We start from the raw sequence: 14,673 nt of genomic DNA on the forward strand, positions 1-14,673 counted from the left end.
TTTTGTCATGTTTAGTTATAGTGAAAATAGCTAAAGAAAATATTAAAAGTAGCTTGTGAAAATTATAGTTCAAACAGTTACAAAATACAATTTTTTGAAATGATAAAGCACACTGATAATCCAAATGAATATGACTTATATAGGATATATGCCACAACCTACAGTAGTCCCTTCTTATCTGCAGTTTTGATTTCCACGGCTTCAGTGACCCATGGTTAACAGTGGTTTGAATCTTGGGATATATTATCACAAGGAAAATGTATAGGCAATAATATATTTTGAGGGAAAGGACTGTATTTAGATCTTTTAATATAATACATTGTTGTAATTGTTCTATTTTGTTATAACTGTTAATCTCTTACTATGCCTGATTTATAAAAACTATGTATACAGAGGAAAAGATAATACATAGAGAATTTGGTGCTATCTGTGGTTTCAGACATCCATTAGGGGCTTGGAATGTAACCTCCACATAGGAGGTGAATACTGGACATTTTGAAGAAATATGGCACTTATTAATTTTTAAGATTCATTTTCAGTCAGATATGGATCACTAGTGGTTTCTTGGTTTTATCTACCCCACATGTTTTCACTTTAATTTCCCCCAAATTTAAGTAGAACACTCTCATCAAATCTAGAAAACTATGTGTTTAATGGATCATTTAAAAATTCATTACAAACTGCTTATGCCAGAGTCAGGTACTATATTAACTTTGGGGACAAAAATAGACAACACAGCCACATTCTTGCTTTTCATCCAGATGCATAAATAATTTGAGGCTTCTTTAATGCAATGAATTCACAAATTAAAACAAAACTTGTTAGATGATCTATTCTGAACAGGCACTTTTTATCAGTCATAAAAGAGACACAGAACCATTACATATTCTCCTGTAAACAACAAAGCTTGTAACCCTATCCAAGAACATGGGAGGTCTTTCTGTCTTCCAAGGTCTTCTCCAATTTCTTCCTTTAGTGTTCTATAGTTTTAATTGTACAGGTACTTCACCTCTTTTGTTAGACTGATTCTCAAGTATTTTATATTTTTGAGGCTATTGGGCATGGAATATTTTTTCTAATTTCTTTTTCATCATCAAAGTATGGTAAACTAATTAATTTATGAATATTGATCTCGTATAGGGCTACTTTCTGAATTCATTTATGAACTCTTTAAGTCTTCTAGTGGAGATTTGCGGGTCTTATAAATATAGGATCACACCATCAACAAACAAATAATTTGAGCTCTTTTTTTCCTATTTATATGCCTTTAATTTCCTTCTCTTGTCTGATTGCTCTGGCTAGAGTTTCAAGAATTATGTTGAATATTAGGGGTGAAAGTGGGCACCCTTATCTTGTTGCTCTTTTTAGAGGAAGTGTTTTCATTTTTTTCTCCTTTAAGAATAATGTTGGGGCTGGGGATGTGGCTCAAGCGGTAGCACACTTGCCTGCATGGCGCTGGGTTCGATCCTCAGCACCACATACAAATAAAGATGTTGTGTCTGCTGAAAACTAAAAAATAAATATTAAAAAATTCTCTCTCTCTCTCTCTCTCTCACAAAAAAATCTTTAAAAAAATAATAATGTTGGCTTTGGTTCTGTTTTATATAGCCTTTACAATGTTGAGCCATCTGGCCCTTTGACATGATACTGATTCCCCAAATGGCAGAATAAAACATGTAGATAACTGATTAGATTTTCCTGGGGTAACTGACCCAAGTTCTACTGCAAAAGTGGCATTCTGAGATATAAGAATATTTACAAGTGGAGATTAAGGAATTACTTTTCAAAATAAGTGAATATACCATGAAGGATTGGCTATTTGGCTATATGGTAGAGTCTCCCAGAATGCCATGTGATAGAGAACAGAAATAAATGAGAGCAGATAAATATAGGTAATGAGAAGTCACTGTGGATTTTAAAGATGGACTGTAATATAGTCTAAACAGTTTAGAAGATAAGTGATTAGAATGAATAGGATAAATTTATTTCAAGGGAAACTATCATAGAACCCTCAAAACAGTATAGGAATCTACAATAAATGCTTATAAAGGACATAAGCAGTAATAAAATGGAGTAGAGTGTCAGATATGTGATATTATATGGTTATCCTCTGGAACAGTGTTGACAATTCATTAGCTTTATAAGGTGGGAAGTGAAAAGAGTTATTTATTCATTTAACAAAATACTTAGTTAAAATAGGTCAATAATCTGGGAGTAAATAAAAAATAATTCATTTAAAAAAGAAAGTCCTATTATTCATTTTTGTGACACTCAGAATGCCAATCTGAATAAAGTGTGACTCAATTTTGTAGGATTATCTGCACATAGCTGTTGTCAATTTGTCGATTTGAACTAAGCTGTCCTTACATTATTGCTTATACCTGCAGAGTTAATTTGCCAAGTTTTCCTTTTGCAGAGCTGCGTAATCCTCCTGCCAGACAGCTATAATCACTGGACTTTACCTGAGATATTTGGGGATTACTTCCCAGTTCAAGAATTTTGTAATATCTCAGCCAGAACTTTGCCTCAAACAAATAATCTTGGTTACTGTGATTTCATATTTACTTGGATTACAAATTTACTTCTTTGTTTTGGGGCTAATGTTCTTCTAATAGTATTTATCTTGGTACATCATTTATAAGCAACCTTACATACTCACATAATCATTCATGCTATATCTGTTTGAAGTTTCAAATGATAGCAGGCTAGACTTACAGGTAAGCACAAGCCTGTTGAAATTTTCTGCTCTTTAATCCATACTCTGCAGTTGTTTGTTTGTCCAAACGCCCCCATTCAGGGTTATACACAGAATGTTTTGACTTGGAGTCATATTTCTGAGTGAACTATAATTGATTAGGTCTTCTGGGCAGAAGATGTAAGCATATTGCATCCTGGGCATTTCTGCTCGGCTGGATCTTGACAATAGTTGCCTTGTCTCTTGGTTTCTGTTTGCCTACTGAGTTTCTAAGATTCTTCCTCTTTCCAATACTTGATTTTTATGTTCCCTCAACACTAGAATCCCTGCTTTAGAATAAACCCAAACCTCTGATTATTTAAATGTGCATACAGAATTTTGCCTTGGCACTTAATGTAAATAAAAGTATGTGTGTTCCAGAGGCTGTTTATGATTTCTCTATTATAGGAAAATTTAGAGAGTATATTTGTTAAATGACAATTTATATTTTGTTTGCTGAAATTGAGATTTTCATGGCTGTGGGTAATTATGTTCCAACTATATTTCATTAAAAATTACATTTAGCTTACTTGTAGCAGGCAGCTATGGATAAAATAAGTGTCCTTATCAGACATGCACATTCTTACTTTAAAATGAATGCAATAATCATAAGAAAATAAACCAGAAAATATCAACACTTATTTTAGTTGAATGAATTTGCATGTCTTTGTTAGGGTTACACATCTCTTCAACACATGGAAGCTTTCTTTTTAAAATAGGATTAACTTTTTAGTTTCACAGCAAAATTGAGTGCAAAGTACTCTCACATACCCTTTTCCGCCATATGAGTATACTCTCTCCAAGAATGGTGCATTTATTATAATTGATGAACCTATATAAACACACCGTTATCACCAAATATCTAAGTTTATATTCAAGTTCATTCTGATGGTTTGGGCAACTGTACCTGACACCTATTCACTATTACAGTCCCACACTGAGTAGTTTCACTGCCCTAAAATACTGTGCTTCATCTATCCATCTCTCCCTCCTACCACCTCTGATGTCTTTGTATTGTCTCCATAATTTTAACTTTTAGAGAACAGAGAAAAAATTAGACAGCTTGTGACCTTTTCAGACTGGCTTCTTTCACTTAATAAAATGCATTTAAGTTTCCTCTGTGTTTATTTATAGCTTCACAGCTTATATCTTTTTAGCAGTGGATAGTGCTTGATGTACCAGTTTGTTTATCCATTCAATTATTGAAGGACATCTTGGTTGTTTTAAAGTTTTCACAATTATGAAAAAAAGCTGCTACAAACATCTATTTTCAAGATTTTGTATGGAAATAATTGTTTTTTAACTCCGATGATTAAGTAGCAAGTAGTGCAACAGGTGAATCAAATGGTAAGCCTACATTTCGCATTGGAAACAACTGCCCAACTGCCTTTGGAAGTTGCTATGCCATTTTGCATTTCCTCTAGCAACAGATAAGATTTCCTGTTAAGCCTCACCTTTACCAGTAGGTGATAGGATCAGTGTTTCAGATTTGGGACAGTCTAATAAGTGTGTAGTAATATGTAATGTTCTTAATTTTTATTTTCCTTATGGTATATTGTGTGCAGCATCTTTACAGAGGCTTATTTGTCATTTGTTCATCTTGTTTAAAGTGTGTATTAAATTTTTGACCAATTTTTAAATTTCATGGTTTTTTCCCCCACAGTTATGTTTTAAGAGGTTTAAGGGTTCCTTGTTATTGTATGTTTTGGATAATTCTCCTTTATCAGATTGCTATGATCTGGATTTAGAATGTTCCCCCAAACGGTCACATGTTAGGCAATATAGAAATATTCACAGGTGAAAAAATTATAAGAACCCTGGTTTATCAGTGGTTAATCTATTTGATGGATTAATAATCTGAATGGGCTGCTGAGTGGTAATTGTAGGCAGATAGAACATGGCTTGAGAATATGGGTCAGTGGAGGCATGACTTTGGAACTGTATCGTGACACTGGAGTGTCTCTCTCTCTCTCTCTCTCTTTCTCTCTCTCTCTCTCTCTCTCTCTCTCTCTCTCTCTCTCTCTCTCTCTCCTTCTTCTTCTTCCTCTTGGCTGCCATGTGTTGAGCAGCTTTCCTCTGCAACAACTTCCCATCCTAACCTCAAGACCAAGAGAAATGGAGACATCTGAAACCATGGGCTAAACTGGATATTTCCTCCTCTAAGTTGTTCTTTCAGGTATTTTGGTCACAGAGATAAAAAGCTGACTAATACACAGATATATAATTTTGCAAATATTTTCTCTGTCTTTGTAGCATAGCTTTTTATTTTCTTAATAATGCCTTTAACAGAGCATAAAATGGTTTAATGCAGTCTAGTTTATGAATTTCTTCTCAATAACATTAAATTTTGATCTTCAAAAGCATATTATCAATATAAAAGTACTCAAAGTTAGACTATAACGTTATTAGCAAATATTTTAACCCCTTATAGAAAATCATATTTTTTGATATATTAACAAAAGGACAAATGATTTTTTGAAAATATAACTGAATTAACATGCTGTTTTATTATTAAAATATAGTGAATTCAGCACAATTCATGGTAGCTAAATTATGGAACCAACTTAAATTTCCTTCAGTAGATGAATGGATAAAAAAACTGTGGTATATATACACAGTGGACTATTACTCAGCATTAAAGAGAATAAAATCATGGCATTTAGGTTAATGAATGGAGTTGGAGAATATTATACTAAATGAAGTAAGCCAATCCCCACAAAAAACAAATGATGAATGCTTTCTCTAATATTAGGATGGTGATCCATAATGGGGATGGGGTGGGGAGCATGGGAGGAATGGAGGGAAAAAGATAGGGCAAAGGGGAGGGAGGGGAAGGGAGGAACAGGGGACAGGAAAGATGGTGGAATGAGCTGAACATCATTACCCCAAGAACATGTATAAAGACACAAATGGTGACTCTACTTTGTGTACAATCAGAGACATGAAAAATTGTGCTCTATATGTGTACTATGAATTAAAATGCATTTTGCTGTCATATATAATAAATTAGAATTAATAAATAAATTTTTAAAAAGAATAGAAAATGTTTGTTCAGTTATTGGAAACATCTTTGAAATTTGAGGCTTCATTTCCAAAAAATATTTATATTTATATTCAGCCAAAACTGTCAGAAATATATGTAAGAGAAAATCAGAATTAAAACATTTGAATAAATGAAAAAAGTATTAAAATATGTATGATATACTACCTTTTGTAAGAAAAAAGGAAAAATTAGAAAATATGCTTATTTTCTTAATTTTAAAAATAAATAAATAAATAAAGGAAGGAAGGAAGGATAAACCAGAAACTTATAGGATAATGACAAAAATAAGTGGAAAAGACAGGGAAAAGGATGGAACTGCTTTGATTATAATTCTATATAGTTTTGACTATTGGGCCATGTAAATATTTACATTTTCAAAATTCAACGTTAAATCACCAGGTTGAAGAAATTCTAAAAAGAACATAAACAAAAACCAATAGCCTAAGAACATATCACATCAACAAAGTTACTAGTTGGAACAAGCCAAATAAGTATTCTTAACATTTTTTTTTCTTTTTGATACTGCTGGAGATTAAACTGGGGTTTCAGGCATATCAGACAAACACTCTACCACTGAGCTCTACTCCTAGTCCAGAGTGATTTTTGAGTGTGAATCTCTATCCACTCTCAGAGAATATTCTAAGAATAATAATTGAAAGAAAACATTGAACTTTGCTTGGTTAGGTAATTCATTGTTAATAGTGTTATTTATATATAATTCTGAGAATTATTTTGTGTGTGTTCTAGCATGCTAAATAAATATATTGTTGTTGCTGGGATGCAGTTTTCCCACTTAAAAAATATAGTTAATTAAAAAAGCACAATCAGAACTGTATGAATACAAAGATATTTTCCCTTACGGATATGTGTATAAAATGTCTAGAATCAAAACACTAAGATGGTATATACATATCGTTTCAAATTTTAAAAAAAATAGGTGAGAAAAAACACAAAGTATTGCTTTTATTATAAAATATTAATTTGAATATGTGATTGCAGGATTATTCAGTATAATACTGCTGCTTTAAAATATAATTTAATTGTGATTCATGTATGTATGCAAGTAACATAGTCTAATGTTGTAGAAGCAAAGATGGTAAAAACATACTGGGTGTGAATCCTGACTCTATCACTTAGACATATTGTTTGACTTGCATCAACAAATTTAAGCACATTTAGTCTTATCTGTTTTAACTATAACATTGAACATTATCTCATATCACCTATCTTGGGGTGAGATAATTTGTATAGATGATCCATCTCCTGATATCTATTAATATAAATATCATCATAATTACTAAATTAAAGAAGCATCCAGTGAGGTTCCTGCAAGGTGATGACAGAACATTCTTGGATTTCTATTTACATATTTCTTCACATTTAAATTGTTATCTGTTTGTGGTTTTTTTTTTTTTTTTTGCAAGATATTAGGGGTTTTGATTTTTATCAATGACCCTTATTGAGGTTTAATTTATTTTTGACAAACCAATTTTAAGGGCATAATTCTGTTTTGACAAATTAATAGAGACATGCAACCAGCACCCCAATTGAGATAAAGATTCTCCAGGGCCTTATTATTAAAATTAACATAGCTTATGCACATGCTGTTCATATGTAAATGTTGCTAAAGTGCATTTTGACATAATAAATTTAATAACATGCTAGGCCATCACCTACTTTTAGGAAAGTTTTTTTTTTTTTTTTAAAGTGTATTTTGGGGAAACCCTATTCTATTGATTAGTGATTAAATTTCTTAGGAAGGAAAAATGTTCCATAAGAAATTAATTTAGGAAGTACATAGTTAAATTAAAAGTGTTCCTTTGGGTACATACTTTGAATGACTTAAGAGAACACATTCCCTAAATTTAATGTATGATGTCTGTTGTTCAGCTTCTTTGGCCTGGCTGGTTCTCATTTTTTTTTTTTTTTTTTTTTTACATTTTTGGAAGGACTTCAGCTATTTACCCACACTTATTTTGTTCTTAACCAAAATTAATTCTACTTTAAACCCTTCTATTTTCCTTTGCAGTTGAATGCAAAAAGTAATCTGAAATGCAAAACTACTTTGGAGCCTTGTATTTTCAGCCTTCTCATCTTATTTAGGTTAATTTTAACTGACTATCATCTAAGAAGTCAAAAGTTGGGAAAGTTGGTAATATTCACCAAAACAATAAAATCAATAACTTTGATGTCTTGTAAAGGAATCAACCATGGCTAGTGAAGAAACAGCCCTTTAGATTGTTTGATCTTGTAAGATCAAGAAACAAAAAAGGTCAGCTTTGTTCTGAATTTCACATATAAGAGATGAGTTGGCCAGAAATCCTCCCATGGAGAAAGAAGATACTCTCCCTTTCCTTAAATGATACAGACTGAAGTTTTATATATCCAAATACGAATGTATATCTAAAGCTCATAAAGGGATGCCAATAATCCAAAGTAAATGTTCTTTATTTAAATCAATTTTTGTAATTTTTTTAATTTAAGAGTGCAAAAATGAAGTTTAATGATAAAGGTATCATTAGAAAAATAATAAATATTTTTGGTCAGTTAATATATAGAGGGTTCTTCATCAGGCAGAAGAGATCAAATATATATACATATGAATATTTATCTTCATAACAAATTTATATTTATATGTAATATACATACACATGTATATATTCTTAATATCAGAACATTAGATAATTTATTTAAAAATTTTTTTTGTAGTTATAGATGGACAGCATACCTTTTTATTTGTTCATTTTATTTGTTCATGTAGTGCTAAGGATCGAACCCAGTGCCTCACAGGTAGTAGGCAAATGCTCTGCCACTGAGCCCCAGCCCCAGCCCAAGATAATTTATTATTTTTGAGTGACAAAGATAAAAAGGATTACGTTGATCATGAGAATGAGTAGTCTGAAGTTGGGAAAGGGATCCAGCTTGAACTAGGCTTTAAAGGGACAGTTAAAGTTACAAAACTTCAGTTCAAGGGAAAGACATCCAGCAGGGTGTGTTCAGTTTGTACATTAAGGAGGGTCTGATGGAAGGTTTGTGAAAAAGGTGGCAATAAGTAATATGTGATACCTATTTACGTACATCTTCACAGCTTACCTGTGAATCAGCCTATCAGATTTGAATATACTAGGAAAACAAGCCATACATATTTTCTTTTCAAAGGTTACTTCTTTGAAATCTTTCAAGGATTTGTCTGCATGAACACATACAGCTAGGGAACATGAGAACTAGAGCCTACTCTGTCTTTCTCAGAGCTCTGTCAAAATGTCAAGAGAGCTGAAAGCCTTTAATGCAAGGTTTTTACAGTAAGCAGTGAGATCCAAATGGGGGGTGGGAAACAAAAAACAAACCTGGTAACAAGTTGTAACAATTGCATAACTGGAGATAAACGTGGCTTAAGATAAACTACATAAATAATTATTAGAATACCATGGCATGTAAATAATTATTGGAATATTATGGTATGTATGGTGAATAAGATCTTACGTAGACGTCTAATAGATGGAGGAAAATAGGAGTGAAGATTTAAGACATTGAAAAGTAATGGCAACAGGAAACTGAAGGTCTTCAAAAAAAAAAAAAAAAAAAAACACCTCTGGTGCTCTTTCTAAAATTACAAGTTAGCAAGTGGAAAGCTTATCAAGAAATGCACATGAGGGACTGTGGCTGTGGCTCAGTGGTAGAGTGTTTGTTCAGTACATGTAGGGTGCTGGGTTCCATCCTCAGCACAACATTAAAAAAGAAAAAAATAAAGAAATGGGTGTGATTTGTGTAAGTGACTGGCTAATCTACCACTCTAGAGTTCTGTAGAATAATAATGTGTGTCTAAACCTATAGTTAATACTACTAGGAACTACTGTGTCTGTTTAATTGGAGGTACATTTCTTTTGAAATAACAAGAAGTCAGAAGTGTAAAATAGCTTTTAAAAATACAGGTTTAAGGCTTTCAAATAGACAAAGCAAACCGAACAAATTACTACCAAACTCCTATTAAGTTAGAATATTGTCACATCTTCTATTAAGAGTGTATTATTTGAAAATAGCTTACACATAAAAGCAGAGTATGTAAGGCACAGTTTTAGAACGGAATTGATTAAAACATTTTATTCCTCTTTATATGTTAATAACAGTTACATTATAATTTATTCATATTAGGTTTGGCTTAAGCATATCACATATAATTAGGGAACAGTTCCCTCAAAGAAATAGGCAAATTGTATGCATTTAGAAAATGTCTGAATTATCCTCAATCCCAAATTATTATATCCTAGACTTAAAGAGTTATTGTTAACTTTCTGGCCTCAGTTATATGCTTGGTTTGTAAGGGGGAAAAAAGTAAATAAAAGAAACTAAGAACAAAACATTCTCTGGAAGATGTCTGAAATAAATACTGAGAATAGAAAATGCAGGAGTGGTGACAACACAAAGGTGAATCTGAACAACTGAGTTAGTTAATCAGGTAATGAAAGGGAGGGGACTGACAAGATTCTTAGTAATGTCACCTCATTTCTTAAAGACTGAGGATATGCAGGCACAATCAAATTTACTATTGACACAGCAGTTTTATTTGAGCAGACCATGAACCCTACATGCAATTAGGCTTCCGTTAATTTCAAAAAATGTTCATTAATTCCTATCACATTTCCAGGAAACACAATATTTTAAACATACTATGAAGAAACTCAGGGCATAGTAATACACTTCAGGTTATATATAAAGAATAAGAATGTTTGAGTCTCTACTTGTATGTCTACAATGTCGTAAAGCACCTGATTAAGTCCAGATAAAGAATCAAAGACTCCCCTCTTTTTTTTCTTTTCTTTTTTTTTAACACAATCTGTCAGTACACTTAAAACAATATATTTATTTTTCTGGTGAGGACAGATGTGCTTCCATTAATTAACAGTCACAGAGAGTAATCTGAAGCACATATTCTTTTATAATCTTATTCTTCAACATAAATCAAATTCAGAAAAAGTAAACAACTTGCCAAATAATGCTAATGTCAATGCCTCAGACATATTATATATAAAGACTTTCAAAAATTTGAATGTCTTTTTTTTTTCTAGAGTGCTTAAGAATATATAAGTGGGATTGGTAACCAATATTCTGCAACATAGAAAATATAAAAATAAATTATAGCAAATACTAGTGAAAACAAACCTTACCATCCTATCATTTTGCCTTTGGATATTACTGTGTGAATTTAGGAGAATCATCACAAAGCAAGATAAATAATGACTTTATTGCTGCACAGGGAGAATCTGAAGCATTAGGTGTTTCTTAAAACGTGCACAACATACATATACTACTGATTGACATCTTCAAATAAAGTCCTATGAAAAGCCTCAAGAGAGCCAAACTAATGATCACTATGAATTGTAACTAGTGCTTGGTCTCCCTGCAGCATGCTGGAAGTGGCCTTTGTCAATGGCTTAACTCAATGCAAACATGACTTTTGCATTATATATTTTTAATATAGTGCATTCCTAGAATGCATATATGCATTTCAAGATTAAAATATAAAATCAATAAGACAGTTGGATGGTTGTCAACTGCTGACTCGACTATGTTATCAAAATGATGGAAAAGCAACTACATATGAAAATAAACATAATGTTCTATCCACAGGGCATGATGAAGATAAACACTAGTTTCTCTAGTACAGCTACCATAATGATTAAAGAATCAATGGCAAATTAAACTGCACAAATACTTAGGGTTAAGGAGGAGAAGCTTAAAAAAAAAGCGGTAAATGCAGAGAGGTTCAAATCAATTTTTCACCCTAAACATAGTAAGGTTCATTAGTATTGCTAACATAAAGGCAAAGGTAAAGAAATCAAAATGAAGATTCTATCTCTGCATCACTTTAATTATAGGGTTGCCACAGGCAGAACTACTTTGCAGACTTGCTATACAAATGATGGTATTCATACATTAACAGAATTGTTTAAAGAATAAAAAATTAAAAAGATAATCTCATGTGAAGAAATATAGTCCACCAGAATTTTTTTTTCTCTTTTTCTTATTTTGCAGCTATAATTAAAACCGTCTACATCAGGCACACTTTTCAAAATGAATGCTTGAATTTACAAAGATGGTTCCTTGAAAGTATACTCATGTACACCAAGACAAAAAGAAAGCAATTTTCAAACAAAAGCAATTTTAAAGATGCTGCGCTCACACTAGCTCAGTCAGATGAATTCTATGCCCACTTGACCTTCAATCATATTGTTCGTTTCATCATTCTGATGAAAATTAGCTGGACACATGATGTTTGGTCATCCTAGCTGAAAGTGAGTCCATTTGCAGACATATTTTTCAGAACAATATGATCTTTCAAGTAACATAATGTAGAAACACAAGTCAATAGCCTCACTATCCTAATAAGTGTTGTCTCAGATGACTTAGATTTATCATAGCATGATAACAAAACCAGAAGAATATGGACATAGGTTTGTTCACAGAAAAGTTATAAATGAAGTTGACCAGCTTGACAAGCTGAGAGGAAGAAATGTGCAGTGATGGGGGGAAAAAGAGATAGCACAGATGAGAGAAAATAAGAAAAGAACAGTGGTGGTAGAAACCATGTTCTGCTGGGAATACTGAAATTGGTAACCAACCACACACAGGCAAAGTGAGAATAATCACCACCAGAATATCCTCTGCCTTAAGAGAGCACTGTGACCCTCTTTCTCTCATGTTCAGTCTAATACAGAAAGAAAGTCTGACTGGCTTTTCACTTTGGAAACCACAATTTCAATTAAAACCAGATATATAGCAAATTTAGGGTGAAAAATCTAAGCTATGGTACTTCTGCATTTCAGTAAATACAGATTTATGAAGAAGTAAAAAATGTTTATTGATTGATTGAGATTTAATCTTTAGGGTGATGTGTTTTAAAAAAATTTTAATCTTTGTTATTTTTAGTTAGACATGACAGATTATAATTTGACTCGTTTTTACAAACATGGAGTACATCTTATTCTAATTAGGATTGCAGTCTTGTGGATGTACATGATGTAGAAATTCATTGTGGCATATTCATATATGCACATAAGAAAGTTATGTCAGAAAAGTAACATGATGTCAGTATTAGAATAATGTCTTTAAAAAAGAAGAATATTCTAAAAAGAATACTAAAATGACTATACTTATGTGTCTTTATTTCACTTATTTTATAAACTTTAGGAACCAGTTATTTGTCATTCTAGGACTTAAAAATGAATTGAGCACTTCTTTCCCAAGAAGAGTTCACAATACAGTAGGAAGAAACAGGCCCAGATAAGGTAAGTTAAAAACAGGTGAAAATTTCTACAACAGATCATAAAGAGCATTGTGCTATAAGATTAAAGAGATAACAAAGTAACCATGCTTTGGGAAAATTAGAGCATATTCATTACAAACAGTAGTTGTTTACTGAGCCAAAAGAAGTTTAGTGTTGAAAAAGGGAATTCTAAACTTGTGCAAAAGGATGGAGAAAAAATTCTATTTGAAGAACAGTAAATGGTTCGTTTCAGTGGATTTCACATGGCATATAGGTGTGAAGCTGTGATTGGAGATGAAGCTGACAAGAGAGTGGGAGGCCAAAATGTAAAGGGCTTTGTGTGCAAAATATATGTATAAGATAAAGAATGAATTGGCCAAATGCAATTTCTTGGACAATACTGAATCATGGACTTGAAGTGGGAAAGCTGAGAGGTCAAGAGATCGCATGAGTGTCTATTACAATATTCTGCAACTCTATTACCATGCCTGCCATGTAGCAAATACTAAGTATTTGTTGAATTAATGTATGGTTGAATGATCACAGTAATATGCAACTGAACTAATGTCCTTGCAGAGGAGAGAGAAACAAAACAGGAAAGCTATAATATTCATGGCATTCATACTTCTATTAAGACTGCCTTTACAAGAAATCATGATGGTTCAATACAGAATGCCTACAAAACATTATGATTACCAATACTAACTGGAATAAAATGTTCTCTGTTTTGGTTTTTATTGATTCTTATTTTATTTTCTACACAAATTAATTTCAAACACACTGTCTTGAATGTGCATGGGTATCTAAAATTAATTCAACTCTATTGGGAAAGGAGTCCTGGCATCATTTTAAATGGATGTGACATTTAAATTAAAATCTATTACTTGGGGTTTGAATTTTCAGGGTCTAAATAACTATGTTTTCAACAGCTATTTGTAGTAAATTACATTAATTTCTAAACTCTGAGTAGATTGCCCATTAATACTCAGAGCTGCAAATTTTTAGACTTCTTAAGAACAAATACCTTTAGAGATATCATTATCTGAAATGTACATATAGCCTAGTCCATCTTAGCAATTGCGTTTGCTTGTGTTGGATTAGTTTATGAAGTAGCAGCAGTGTGAGGACAAAAGGAACAAGCATTGAATTTCAGAATGCATATTAATAATGCTATAGTAAAAAAGACATTAATGAAATAACCAAAGAGCAGGTCAAAAGTAATTTTCATATGCCAACATGCATGATGGCATAACAAAAGGATTCACACACAAAAGTCTGCATGAAAAGTGGAGAAAATTCTCTGGCAATTGTGTTGCATGCATTCTAGAAGGCAAGGGGTTTTGAAAGGCATTTAGCTTTAAACCACTCAATGTTCCCTTGAATGTCCTCAGCAGGACCAGAAATGGAGGATTCAATTTTGAAAGATAATTGTGTCAGATAACTCTCTCATGTCTTTTCAGCAAGAATCTGATAAACACCTAATTACTAGCCAAGTGATTTTAAAGCTACACAGCTGGGCTGGTCAGAAGGCTACTGGGAAAGACATGGTCATCAAGTGCATCAATAGATAAATGCAGTTGAATTGCAAATTAATTTTAATTATTTGACTAATGAAATCTTACCCACATACCT

The 14,673-nt window shown here is 32.4% G+C and overlaps 1 protein-coding gene across 4 annotated transcripts in view; it reads right to left on the minus strand.

Moving 5' to 3' along the window:
- Robo1 (roundabout guidance receptor 1) overlaps positions 1-14,673 on the minus strand; it is a 1,045,885-nt gene that overhangs the window by 912,453 nt on the left and 118,759 nt on the right. The window lies entirely within an intron of this gene.

Source organism: Marmota monax, unplaced genomic scaffold, assembly GCF_021218885.2.
Source record: "Marmota monax isolate L192 unplaced genomic scaffold, Marmota_monax_Labrador192_F-V1.1 WCK01_AAM20220418_F8-fsc00016, whole genome shotgun sequence".
In the NCBI taxonomy this organism is placed as follows: domain Eukaryota; kingdom Metazoa; phylum Chordata; class Mammalia; order Rodentia; family Sciuridae; genus Marmota; species Marmota monax.